The sequence below is a fragment of the Bubalus kerabau genome, chromosome 15, assembly GCF_029407905.1.
Source record: "Bubalus kerabau isolate K-KA32 ecotype Philippines breed swamp buffalo chromosome 15, PCC_UOA_SB_1v2, whole genome shotgun sequence".
Classification (NCBI taxonomy): domain Eukaryota; kingdom Metazoa; phylum Chordata; class Mammalia; order Artiodactyla; family Bovidae; genus Bubalus; species Bubalus kerabau.
The window spans coordinates 44,010,733-44,024,591 of NC_073638.1; the positions used below are offsets into that span (position 1 = coordinate 44,010,733).

At 36.7% G+C, this 13,859-nt stretch overlaps 1 protein-coding gene across 17 annotated transcripts in view; it reads left to right on the forward strand.

Annotated features, from left to right (window-relative positions):
* Positions 1 to 13,859, forward strand: part of STK33 (serine/threonine kinase 33) — a 199,253-nt gene that overhangs the window by 57,717 nt on the left and 127,677 nt on the right. For 5 of the 17 annotated variants that reach the window (XM_055548715.1, XM_055548712.1, XM_055548713.1 and 2 more), the window contains one exon: positions 4,604 to 4,707. The exons of 11 other annotated variants lie outside the window; for them this stretch is intronic. The gene's annotated coding sequence lies outside the window, so the exon portion shown is untranslated. Of the gene's footprint in view, positions 1 to 2,128; positions 2,148 to 4,603; positions 4,708 to 13,859 lie in introns of those variants that run through there. One more of the 17 variants, XM_055548716.1, reaches the window with a different exon arrangement.

A 13,859-nucleotide genomic window follows, 5' to 3' on the forward strand; every position in this document is an offset into this window, starting at 1 on the left:
AAGACAGGCAGAGAGGATCCAGCATAGGCGTTAGTGGTGTGCCTAATAAAGAGAGCAGGACAAATGGATAGAAAATATTTAGGTATATAATGGAAGGAAAAGGCCTTCAGAGATGAAGGAAATTTGTAATCTATAGATCAAAAGGGCACACAGTTCCAGGAAAAACTGAGACAGGACAGTCAATACCAAGTAAGCATATAATAGCAAAGTTAGTATACGTCAAGACTGAGAAGAGGCTCTTACAGGCTTCCAGGCAGAAAAAAAAAGTTACCTAAAAGGGGGAGAATCAGACTGGCCTCAGGTATCAGGGTGGTGGTGGTTGGTGGTTTAGTCATTGAGTCTTGTCAGACTGTACAACCCCATGGACTGTAGCTCACTAGGCTCCTCTGTAGCCCACTAGGCTCCATGGCTGTCTATGGGATTTCCCAGGCAAGAAGACTGGAGTGGGTTGCCATTTCCTTCTTGAGGGGATCTTCCCAACCCAGGGATCAAACCGGGTTCTCCTGCATTGTAGTCAGCCTCCTGCATTACAGGTGGATTCTTTACTGACTGCCCCACCAGGGAAGCTCAGGTATTGTGGTAACACTCAAAGCCAGGAGGCAGTGGAGCAGTGTCTCTGTATGTGGGCAGACCTGATGCCTAGTCAAGCAGTGATTTTTGTTTAAAGGTAGCAAATGATATTCGCAAACATTCGAGGATCTAGTTCCCCCCAAACTGGCTCACAAATAAAATTAGTCTGCTCAGTGATAAATAAAGATAAAGAATTTGGGAGTGGAGAAACAGATCTATTAAAGGACTCCCAGAGTATGTAGAATCCATTTATGTATGGAACTAAAATATGAGTAACTGCAACAGAAGAAATGTAAAGGCTGTACAATTAATAATGAAAAAGGAATTATGTAATAAATATAAGATAGGGAAGAAAGAAGAGGTAAAGGTATGTGTAAGTATGTGAACTGCTTGTTTTTCTTAGTGGAGTCACTAAGAGAGAAAATCAGTAGTTAAAGCTTAAAGTTGATGAATTTCCTGGTCTGAGTTGTAATCTTGGCACTGCTACATACCAGCTGTGTAACCTCAGATAAGTTTAAACCTTATCCATAGTCACAGAATCTTCATCTGTATCATGGCGATAATAACACTACCCACCTACTAAGCTTGTTGTGAGGATTAAGTGCAATAATATATACAAAGTGCTTAGAATAGTGCTTGGCTCTGAGTAAGCATTCAGTAAAAATTACTTGTTATTATTTTAAGGAGAAAACTTGGGCAAGCAGTTTTATAATCTTAGGGCAGAGAAGGTCTTCCTAAGTATAACTCTAAACCCAGAGACCATTGAGGTAAAGATTAATAATTTGACTTCATAAAAAGCAAGGGCCTTTGCATAGCAAAATCACCATGATAAGAATCAATGAACAAACACTCAAGTGGGGAAGAAGAATTGTAAAATATTTGACAGAAGAAGGATTGATGTTGGTAATATTCAGGGATCACTGATAAGTCAGCAAGAAAATATGAGCAACCCAGTATAAAAATGAATAATCATATGACTTTATAGAAAAATAAAAATATTAAAAATTTGAAAAGTTACTTAGTTTCACTTATAATTAAAGAGGTAAAATGAGATTGGGATGCCATTTTTCATTTATCAATTTGACAAAGATGAAAAACTTAGAAATTTCTAATGGTGAAAAGGATGTAATGAAATAGGCATTCTCATATCCTTTCTTGAAGACTATTTGGCATTTGTCAAAATTATAAATATTCATATATTTTACCTCTGCAGTGCTACTTCTAAGAATACATTCTACAAATATATTTATTCTAAGGTACAAAGATATATGTAATAGGATGTTTTTTATTGCACTGCTTATAATAGAAACAATTTGAGAAAAATTTTCTCAATTATTGATACCAGTTTATTAAATATTTTAAGGTGCTTATATACCTTGGAATATTACATAGTCACTAAAACAAAGGCTGTATGAATATATTATTGACAATGAAAAATGACTGTGCTATAAATTTAGGGAAAAAAGTAACTTAGAATACATGTGTGTGTGTGTGCTAAGTCCCTTCAGTTGTATCCACCTCTTTGTGACCCTATGGACAGTAGCCCTCCAGGCTCCTCTGTCCGTGGGATTCTGCAGGTAAGAATACTGGAATGGGTTGCCATTCCCTTCTCCAGGGGATTTTCTCAACCCAGGGATTGAAGCTGCATCTTTTGCATTTCTGGCATTGGCAGGAGGGTTCTTTACCACTGGCACCACCTGGGAAGCCAATATGAGGATATAGTATGATCTTATTTACTAAAGATAATGCATAATATATTCTTACATATATGTGTAGAAAACTTCTAGAATACTACATAAGAGCCATTAAAATTAGTTCTCTCTTGAGGTGAGGGATTGAGGTGCTGTTAGGATCCTCTCGGGACCTAGTACCCTCAAGACTCAAGTCTTCCAAACTTTTTTACAGCGGTTGTCTTCTAATTTCATAGTCATTAAAAACAAATAAAAATAATCTTTGACTAGTGGTGACTGCTGACTGTGTTGCTTTTGAAAATGGAATTTAGTCTTTTGGTACTGAAATTATTTTGGATAAATAGCAAAACCAATCAAGTTAAGTTCAACTAACATTCATTCAATGAAAATAAAGAAGCCCCTATTTTTTATAAAGCACCGACCTGAGTGCTCTTGATGCTTACAAGCCTGTGGAATATATAATGCTCGATAAATACTGTAAATACAGGCTCGGACATTTCTCCTGGAGGTTGGATTTTCCTAAATAAAAGCAGGTGAAATGGGATCTGTTAACAGATGCTCTTTTCACTATATGACCATTGTTATGATACCAGCCTAGCACCAAGGACAAGAGCAGTGCTATTAGAAAGATTTATGAGTTCAGGTATGCCTGTGTGTTGGCTTCATTGCCTTGGTTATCATAGTAGTGACTGCTGAGGGTGAAGAGAAAATGTGAGAAGGTGTGCTAATGATGATAGTGAAGATGACAGGACAGTTCAGTTCAGTTCAATCCCTCAGTCGTGTCCAACTCTTTGCGACCCCATGAATCGCCAGGCCTCCTTGTCCATCACCAACTCCCGGAGTTCACTCAAATTCACATCCATCGAGTCGGTGATGCCATCCAGCCATCTCATCCTCTGTCGTCCCCTTCTCCTCCTGCCCCCAATCCCTCCCAGCATCAAAGTCTTTTCCAATGAGTCAACTCTTCGCATGAGGTGGTCAAAGTATTGGAGTTTCAGCTTTAGCATCAGTCCTTCCAAAGAAATCCCAGGGCTGATCTCGTTCAGAATGGACTGGTTGGATCTCCTTGCAGTCCAAGGGACTCTGACAGGACAAGATGATCCTAATTTCTACATAAAAACTAGATTTGATCAAATGTTATGTTTACCAGTAATATTTAGATTTTATGTCACTATATACTTATTGCTTTAAAGGCAATGATTTTATGAAGAAGACTGTACTTTCGTGGAGCCTAGCAGGCTCCAGTATTTCCAGAGTTTGGCCGTATGACTTACACAAATCTATTTAGGAATTGTGACTTTTTTCCTATTAGAGAGTCTGTGATTCGTCAAAGTCTTGTGAACTCAAGACATTTGAGCAATGAGAAATGATTGCAGTATCCAGTTGGCACTGGTTGTTTGATTCTAAATACCCATACAGTCAGTTCTGCTATTAAAACTTGAGAATTTATTTCAACATGTTTATTATATATTAGGAAGCAATTTGGGCTTCCCTGATGGCTCAGACAGTAAAGAATCTGCCTGCAATGCAAGATACCTAGGAAGATCCCCTGGAGAAGGGAATGGCTACCCACTCCTGTATTCTTGCCTGGAGAATTCCATGGGCAGAGGAACCTGGTGGGCATGGGGTCGCAAAGAGTTGGACACTGCAATTTCAGATAACCTTATTTCTGTCACTTAACAATTAATTCACAAGCTACAACCTTTCAAGCACTCACATCCACAAACAAGCTTCAGGTCTTTTTCAAGATAAAGTACAATATTTATATATTTTCCTAACCATTTAATCTGTGTGAAACTATGCTACCAGTTGTATTGGATTCCTGTATTTTGTGTGTGTGTCTCTGACAAAAAATTCTTTTTATAATGATGCTTTTTTAATTATTATTAATTTTTTTTACTTTACAATATTGTATTGGTTTTGCCATACATCAACACGCATCTGCCACGGGTGTACATGTGTTCCCCAGAATTTTTGAACGTTGTGTTCCTAACTGCATTTTTTCATAAAGCATATGTGTTCTATTGTGCGATTTTTACAGTGTAGTGGTTTTTTTGAGAATGCAGATATCTCTTTATAGCAAAATGAACTACCTGCTTGCACAAATCTATGTCGATCTTTTCATTTGCAGTTTCTGTAGTGCATCTGGTTTGCAGAGTTTAGTTGCGCTGCTGCCGCTGCTGCTGCTAAGTCGCTTCAGTCGCGTCCGACTCTGTGCGACCCCACAGACGGCAGCCCACCAGGCTCCCCCATCCCTGGGATTCTCCAGGCAAGAACACTGGAGTGGGTTTCACAAAGACCTCCAAATGAATGATGAAAATCATGTTTTCCCTTTGTTCTAGGTACTCCGGTCTACCAAGTTAGCTCAGCATTTCGAGTTCAGCCAACTTCTTTAGCTCCTTACTGATGGTTAGGCCTTCCTAGTACAGGTATACTGGTGAATTAGGTGAGTTTTCTAAATTTTTATGAGGGCTGCATCTGGTCATAAGATCCTAAATGCCACGTGTTGAACTCCTTTTGACTTTTCAAAGTTCATTACATTGCTAATCTTTTTTTTTCTTTTAAAGTTTTTATTTTATGTTGAAGTGTAGCCAGTTAACAATGTTGTGATAGTTTCAGGTGGACAGCAAAGGGATCCAGCCATATATATACCATTCTCCCCCAACTCCTCTTCCATCCAGTTTGCCACATGACATTAAACAGAGTTCTCTGTGCTATACAGTCCTTGTTGGTTATCCGTTTTAAACAGTGTGTGCATGTCCATCCCAAACTCCCCATCCCTTAACCTCCATTCTTCCCCACTGAGAACCATAAGTTCATACTCTGAATCTGTGAGCCTATTTCTGTTTTATACATAAGTTCATTTGTATAATTTCTATTTTAGATTCTACATATAAGGGATGCCATATGATATTTCTCCTTCTCTGTCTGACTTGTTTCTCCTTCTCTGTCTGGCTTATTTCACTGTCTGACTTATTTCACTCAGCGTGACAATCTCTAGGTCCATCAGTACGCGTGTGCTAAGTCACTTCAGTTGTGTCCGACTCTTGTGACCTATGGACTGTAGCCCTGCAGGCTCCTCTGTCCATGAGACTCTCCAGGCAAGAATCCTGGTGTGTGTTGCCATGTCCTCCTCCAGAGGATCTTCCCAACCCAAGGATTGAACCTGTGTCTCCTGCACTGCAGGTGGATTCTTTACCACTGAGCCACCAGGGAAGCTCCTAGGTCCACCCATGTTGCTGCACATGACATTATTTTGTTGTTTTTAATGACTGAATAAGATTCCTTGCTAATCTCCTATGAATATATTATTATATGAATGAAACATTGTACCATGTTTGTGGCCTGGAGGTCAAAAGTATAAATAGCATGTGATTTAAAGCCATATATTTATTATGTGGAAATGAATTGTTTGTGAAGAAATTTAGTCATCCTCCTTTGAGGGTTTTTTCTACTCCAATGATGATTTAGGTTAACATAAAATGTTTCCTGTTGAATGCTGAAGTTCTTTTTGAGGCTCTAACATGGCATGCATAGATGAAGGAGTTACTACAAGTATATAATCACCTATTTACAACTGACTTATAATGTTTACTCTGTACTCAGATTCCATTCCTTATTCTAGTTATTTAGTAGTTGCTTTATGAATTTTCTCATAAAAATATGAGGAGTAGAAATGTATATTCTGGCTGGAATATTTGATTTAAGATTTTCTGTGTAAGAAGTATAGACTTTTATTATGATTCTAGAAGACAAATTTTATTCTGATTTTAGAAGAGAGGAATTGGGCCTTGTTCTAAGTTGAAATTTAAGATTTCTTTAAATTTTCCCTTTGGAAGAAAGTATTTTTTACCAATAGCACATTTAGCAGAGAGGGGCATTACAGTGGTGGCCTAAAAACCTGTTCTTCTCCTCTTCATTCATTCATTCTTCACAGACCAGATGTTTATCAGGCACCTACCCTGTGTTGTCCCTGATAGCTCAGTTGGTTAAGAATCCACCGGCAATGCAGGAGACCCTGGTTCAATTCCTGGGTCAGGAAGGTCCACTGGAAAAGGGATATGCTACCCATTCTAGTATTCTTGGGCTTCCCTTGTGGCTCAGCTGGTAGAGAATCTGCCTGCAATGAGGGAGACCTGGGTTTGATCCCTGGGTTGGGAAGATTCCCTGGAGAACGGAAAGGCTACCTACTCCAGTATTTTGGTCTGGAGAATTCCATGGACTGTATGGTCCATGAGGTTGCAAAGGGTTAGACACGACTGAGTGACTTTCACTTTACTTACCCTGTATTGTACTGTTTTAGGCTCTGGAGAATGTGATGATGAACAGAAATAGTAATGTCCTTCCTCTCACAATCTAGTGGGAGAGAGAGATTTTAATCAAAGTATTGACCAAAATATATAATTATAAATTGTGATAAATGCTGTGAAGAAAAAGTATATATTCTTTTGAAAGGAAAAAAAAACAGGTAGACCCAATTTGGATAAGTGGTTAAAAAAGGCCTTTCTGAGGAAGTGACATTTAAACTTAGACCTACAGGATAAGGAGTTTACCGGAAGGGAAAGGGGGTGGAAGGATTTCCAGGCAGAGGCAAGAGGTTTTGTGATATCATTTTATAGTACTTATGACCTTTTTAGATGCTTATATAATTAGGTACTAGTCTATGAGCAAGACAGTTTATAGAGCTGTGTTACTGAAAAGATGCGTATAAATTACATTTTTATAAATGAATTCCTGAATTCCTGCAGGCTTACATTATATTCACTGTGCTATATCATCTGCCTTTGATTGATGTTCAGTTACTTCAATTACAGCTAGATTGATTTTTCTAAAGCACAATTTTGATGATGCTTTTTCCTGCTCAGAAACCTTTACCAGCTCCCCAGTTACCCAACAAAGTCCATGCTTTTCAGCCCTCCCACACTGGTCCTGGTCTTGGTGTCCTACTTCATCTTTAATTACTTCTCTTTCTTCAGTACTCTCTGTTAGCCAGTAGAATTTCTAGATGAGCCATGGATGCTTTCTCATAGGTCCACCTTCACTTGTATTGTTTCTATTCCCTTATGTTTACCTCCTGAGATTGTCCAAATCACATATATATTTCCAGGCCCATCACAGATAGCCCCACTTAATCTCAATGTTCTTCTCTGATCAGCCCAGCTGAAAGTCACTTTTTAAAAAGACAAAAAACACGTTTTATTTATTCATTTATTTTAATGACTGTATTTCATTTATTAATTCATATGATATAAAATATTCATTTATTTTACTTATTTTGGCTGCGCCCTCCAGTATTTGGGATCTTAGTTCCACAACCAGAGACTGAACCCACACCCCCTGCATTGGAAAGTGGAGTCTTTACTGGACCGTGGGTGAAATCCTCTTCTGACTTCTTGCATGCATGCGTGCTAAGTTGCTTCAGTCGTGTCTGACTCTATGTGACCCATTGGACTGTAGCCTCCCAGGCTCCTCTGTCCATGAGATTCTCCAGGCAAGAATACTGGAGTGGGTTGCCATGCCCTCCCTGAGGGGATCTTCCTGACCCCAGGGATCAAACTCTCATCTCTTATATCTCCTCCATTGGCAGGTGGGTTCTTGACCACTAGTGCCACCTGGGAAGCCCTCTGACTTCTTATGATACATTATTTTTACTGCTCTTTAAGCTTTTTACTCTTCTTATTTTGTTTTGAAGTTATTTCTAGTCATGTCTTCCCCACTAGACCTGTAAGCTTCTTGAGGCCAGAATTTGTGAAGGATGAGTCTTTGCTTCTCTCACTGTGCCTAACATAATCTCTTGCATATGGTAGGGTCTAAACAAAAAAATTTTGGAAGGGATTTAATAGTTAATTGTTGGTTGCTAGATTGCTTATAGAAAGTTGTTAGTGGCCTCTAACAAAATGCATCAAGGGATTAATATACAAAAATATCTTTTGTAATGTTGGTCATCCTAAATTCTCATTTTCTTACAGAGCTACTACTCACTTGGGATGTTTGTATGTCTTTTTGCCCATTTCACTGACACTGATTCATAGAGATTATTTTAGATTCATAAATGGTTCTGTCATTTCCATTTTTACCTCTCTTTTGAAGGTTTGCATGCTCATTTAGCTGTAAAAAAGACGAAAAGAACAAATCAGCCCTCTCCGGTTGTTGATACCCAGCGGGGAGAAATAGATTTGAAAGCATGTCTAGATAATGTACTTATTTTGATTGTTTTGGGTTTTCCAAATGCATGTGACTTCAAATGAGTTTGGAACAATCCCACACAGAATTTCCTTATTCATTGGTTCATCTGGACCTATACCTCTGGTGGACAACTTTATAAGTTTTTATTAAAACCCATTTCTCTTTGAGAAGCGGTGCCCTTTATTTCTGCCTGAATAAACATTTGAACAGCTTTTAGATTACTCTTCAATCTATGACTATAGGACCATGCCATGGCTTTAGTTGACGTAATTCTTAGTTTATTTTTTATATTGAAATAACATTATCTAAGGCAATATTTAAATATGCAGGATTTCTGATAGAAACATTTCTCTCCAAGGACAAGTAAAACAAAGTATAGTTGCAGAATAATGTGTAAGTATCTATGATTTATTTAGTATTTGTAATTCATTTAACATTACTGTTTTGGCTAGAAGCATCTCTTTGTCAGTCTTTTTCAGTTTTATTCACGTTCCCCTTTATATTAACGGCAGAGTCTTTCAAAAGAAATGATTTAGAAATTTCATATCTTTATGATTAACGCTATTGTTCTTAAAATTTAACCCTTGAATAATATATGATTCTCTGTAAATTGATGAGTTTATCCGAGGTTCTTTCTCTTTGACTATGTGATTTACTTTTCTTATAAAATTACTGTATAAATATTAATAGTAAAACAAATAAAATCTTTTAAGTTATAAGTAAAAAATAAAATATTTTTAATTCTTTTCAGGGGCAATCATGATTCTAGGTATTTGTTAATTTAAGAAATCTCTAAATAGATAGTGATTAAGGAGACATAAATCTGGATTTAAAAAGTAGAAAAATCTAATTTCCTCTCTGGATGCAGTTTTCATATTAAATTAGGGACCCTAGAGTTTAAAAATAATTTTCTTTCTTTTTAAAAAAATATTTTTTCATTGATTTGGCTGCATCAGGTCTTAGTTGTGGCATGTGGAATCTTGTTGAGTTGCACGGGCTTCTCTCTAATTGTGGGGTGGGCTCAGTAGATGTGGTGCATGGGCTCAGTTGCTCCACAGTACTTGGGACCTTAGTTCCCTGACCAGAGATTGAACCTGTGTCCCCTGTGTTGGAAGGCAGATTCTTAACCACTGAACCACCAAGGAAGTCCCCCCAAATTGCTTGAAGATTGTTTTGACCTGGAAATTGTGCATTACTATTTAAGAAGATCATGTGGGCCTTTTAACCTTTCCTTGTTACATTGTTCACATGACTAGTATTTGCTAAAGACTATTTATTTTAGTTATTTAGTCTTAACATGTAAATTTGAAATACACTGATTTATCAACAAATATGGCCAAATAAAGTAATAGTGTTTTAACTCCCATAGTTAAAAACTATATATTCTTGAGCTCTTAATAACTGAAGGCATTTGAAGGTATTTTCATTTGCTAATTTGAATGACAATTAAATGGTCAATATAGTGTTCTTCTTTTGGATTCCCTTGGAACCATATCATAGGGCAAGATCCTTGACAGATACATGGTTTCATTTGGTCATACTTGATACCATAGGGGAATAAGATGAATGAGTAGCTAAAGATCTTGAGGATAGAAATAGAGCCTATATTAGGCACAATCAGATTGATAGAGATAATAAGAAGCTATAAAAATACAAATGAAGTGATTTTACTTATTAAGGTTCATTCTTTCATTCAACAAGTATTTCTTCATTGTTCAAGCACATCTGATTATGTGCCTGGTGTTGCTTTAGATCAAAGTTTCTCGGCCTTAGCACTTCTGTTGTTTTGGGTTGGATAATTCTTTGTAGTGGGCCTCTCTTGCATTGTGGATGTTCAGCAGCATCCTTGGCTTTTAACGTTTAGATGCCAGTAGCACTCCCTTGGTTGTGACATTTGAAAATGTCTCCATACATTGCTAAGTGTTCCCTGGAAGACGAAATCACCAGTGATTGAGAACCACTATTTTAAATGAACATTCTAAAAGCAAGTTTTTTGAACTATATTTTGCACTGTTTCCCTGTTTTAAATGTTGTACATGTTCCATGTGATTTGGTCTTTCAGTATATCCTGAGTAGTGCCCTATCTGGAAAAATGATTTAGGCTTTATAATGGGATATGACACTAGGCATATTAGCTATAGAAATAACAGAAATACCTTATATTTTAATATTAACCATTGATTTAATCGTAATTCGATAGCATTTATGACATCTGGGATAAAATAATCTATTTCTTGATCTTTTAAAAAACACTTTGTATCTAAGAGCAAATTCTTATAAAGAAACCTAAATGCTTGTTATTTTTTCCTCCTTTTAAGAATGATCCTATTCATCTTTTGTTTTAAAGGCTCTGTAACTTATTGGTGCTGCATAAAAATTCCATTATTGTAGAAACTGTTCTCTTTGCTTCTCTGCAGCATCCTTTTCTGAAGTTATGGGAGATATGAAACATATTCTGAAAATTCATTCAAAGCTTTAAAACTTATTATATCCAGGAGAGACAGATTTAAGATTGCTGAGGTTTCTGGTTGAAGTACTTCAAGCAGAAATCCATACTCCATTAGACTCTCTAACATTGTGACCTTAATTTTCCAGATATTTTGCCCTTTAAATTGAAAGCAGTATTTTAATACTGTTTAAGTCTTCTGGAGGGGCTTGTAATATCACAGACTTAAGTTGTGAAACATTTGAAACAATTGAAAAGTAAAATAGCAACTGACTTAAGACTGTGTATCATTATATATATATTTTTATTTCAGAATATACAATGATAGAAGGATATGCATGAACATATCTAACACATTGAAATTTGTGAAAAAAGCTATTTAGTAAGTTGTTCACACCGTACTTGAGCAGAATTTCTTACATGGGGCTGATTCCTGGCATTGCTTAAAGAGTTTCTCATTGGGAATAGTTGTTACGTTCTCTGAAGTTAGGAAATTTACTTTGTATAAAACTATGCTCTGGGTGAAATGAAAATCTAGCTGCTGAGTTATCTTGCTTCAGCAGATAAAGCAGGAAATGTAAAACTGTCTTACACTACCAAGTCAAGAAACTGAGAACTATTTACCAAAAAAACCCTATATGGAAAAGGCTAAATGAAAAGCCTCTGTTCTTTCATTAGTAAATTGTCGGTTTTAAAATATATGCTCATTGAAAAACGTACACATTTTCTCAAGTAATTGATATATTGGGTTGGCCAAAAAGCTCATTTGGGTTTTTCCTTAACATTTTATAGAAAAACCCAATGAACTTTTTCACTAACCCAATAATTTAATCCAATTCCTAACTTAAAGGTATTAAACGGAATTGAATTCCTTAGGGACTCTTAATTGCTTTGTCTATTTTCCATTGTAAAATGTTGTTTAGAACCTAAATTGATCATATAATCTTTAGTTTATGGCTCCATTGAAGGATGATTTATCAAATATTCTTTATTAATTTATAGCTTAAATTTTATATTAGCCTCTGTGTATTACCTAAATTATGAGTTAGCTATTAAAGGGATATGGTACCCTTTCCAAGTTCTTTTACACATATTCATGTTAGTTAAATGCCAGATAAATCACATGACTATATTAATGCCAGGTAATTATTGCATGAGTTGCTAGGGAGCATTCTTTAGCATAAAAAAGCAATTGCAGGTAGTTTTCTTTAAATCTTTTGCTGTCCTGTTGTAATCCAAAATGAGGGTAGTTTGCCCTTATTAGTACTGATGTTTTATGAGTTCTCCATTGCTTAGGCTAAAAGTGAAAATATCCTTGCCTTTTGGCAGAATGTAACCTGTTTTTGGAGAAGGAAATGGCAACCTACTCCGGTATTCTTGCCTGGAGAATCCCCATGGACAAAGGAGCCTGCCAGGCTACAGTCCATGGGGTCGCAGAGTCGGATGCGACTGAGCGACTAAGCACACAACCTATTTTTGCTGAGAGTTTGGTTTGGTGAGTCTCCAGGTGAGTTTTTAATCTCTACTTTGTTGGTCAGCAGTCTTAGCCCACCTGTTCACTGATGCACTGTCTCCCAAAAGATTATTCACATCCTCATCAGATCAGGACAGAGAGATCCATTGCCTCCACTTAAAGAACAACTTGTGAGATGCAGCACAGTGTCCAGAGATTGTCATCAAGCCCCTGGAGGATTGACCTTGATATACAGTATAAGAATGCCTTTTCTGTGAACTCACCATATCATTCAGGAGTGAAATCTTCTGGCTAGACCTGACACTTCTTGGATATGGCTGAACATCAAAGGGAGAACAGATTCTGGACAACTCAAACTTAATCATACCAGTTTATATCAGGGGTATATTTGGAAACATTCCTCTTAGCTTTTATATACTTTTACTCTTGTGAGAATGGTTAATTGGCCAGACAGTAGTGGTTCATTGTTCTATATTTATCTCCTGAAGCAGTTCCTGACCCTGACTTTTAGAGGCTCTTCTGCTAGGAAAGTAAAGCTTTAGATTTCTCCCCTCTTTAGGACCTTTTAAAAGGAGTAGGCACTATGCTTCTCTTTCAGCCTCTGTAGAGATGTGCATACATGTGTGTCCATTCATTCATTCATTAAGCATTTGTTGAGCACCAGATATCAGTGCAGGACACATCTTGTTGTTTGGGTCACTCTGCAAAATTAATGGGAAATTGCCTATATTCCCAAACTATTTTGGTTTTCCAGAAAATTTTTGCAATTGGCGTTTTGTCTTTAGTTAGTGACAACAAAGTAATATATAAAAATATACCTTATGAGTGCTAAAATGACAAAGTCCACCCTTAATATTTCCCTTGACAGAACATCTCAGCATGGAAATAGAAGATATAAAGAGTAATAACCAAGTGAAATTTTAGTATTCAAATGAAATTTTAGTACTCAAAAATACAATTTGGATAAAAAGCTCTCTAGTGGTTAGATTTGTTTGACTAAGTTCTAGTTCAACTATTAAATAATAATACTTCATAAGTGGTGTTGTGTATTTCCTATTGTTTCACGTCATAAGCTTCGCATTACATCATCAGGCACATGGTGTCTGGTGGTCCCACTTTTAGTGGGATTAATGTTCATCGGTCCCCCTGTTCATGGTGAAGATACCTTACCGATCTTTCTTCTCTTTATTCTCGGTGTTCTGAAATTTCACGATGGTCAATGTGGATTATTTTTCATTAATTTTGCTGTGAAATCTGTGGGCTCTTTCAATTTGGAAATTCTTTACTCCTATGAAAGTTTATTTGTATTATTTCTTCAATAATTGCTTCTCTTTTATTTTCTATATTTTTTGCCTGAACTCTGGTTATTCACATGTTGGATCTCCTGGGCTGATCCTTAATTTTTCCATCTATTCACTGTCATTTCCACCTTTTTGTCATTTTGGTCTGTTTTCTAAGATATTTCCCAAATTTATCTTCTAACTCCTTTATT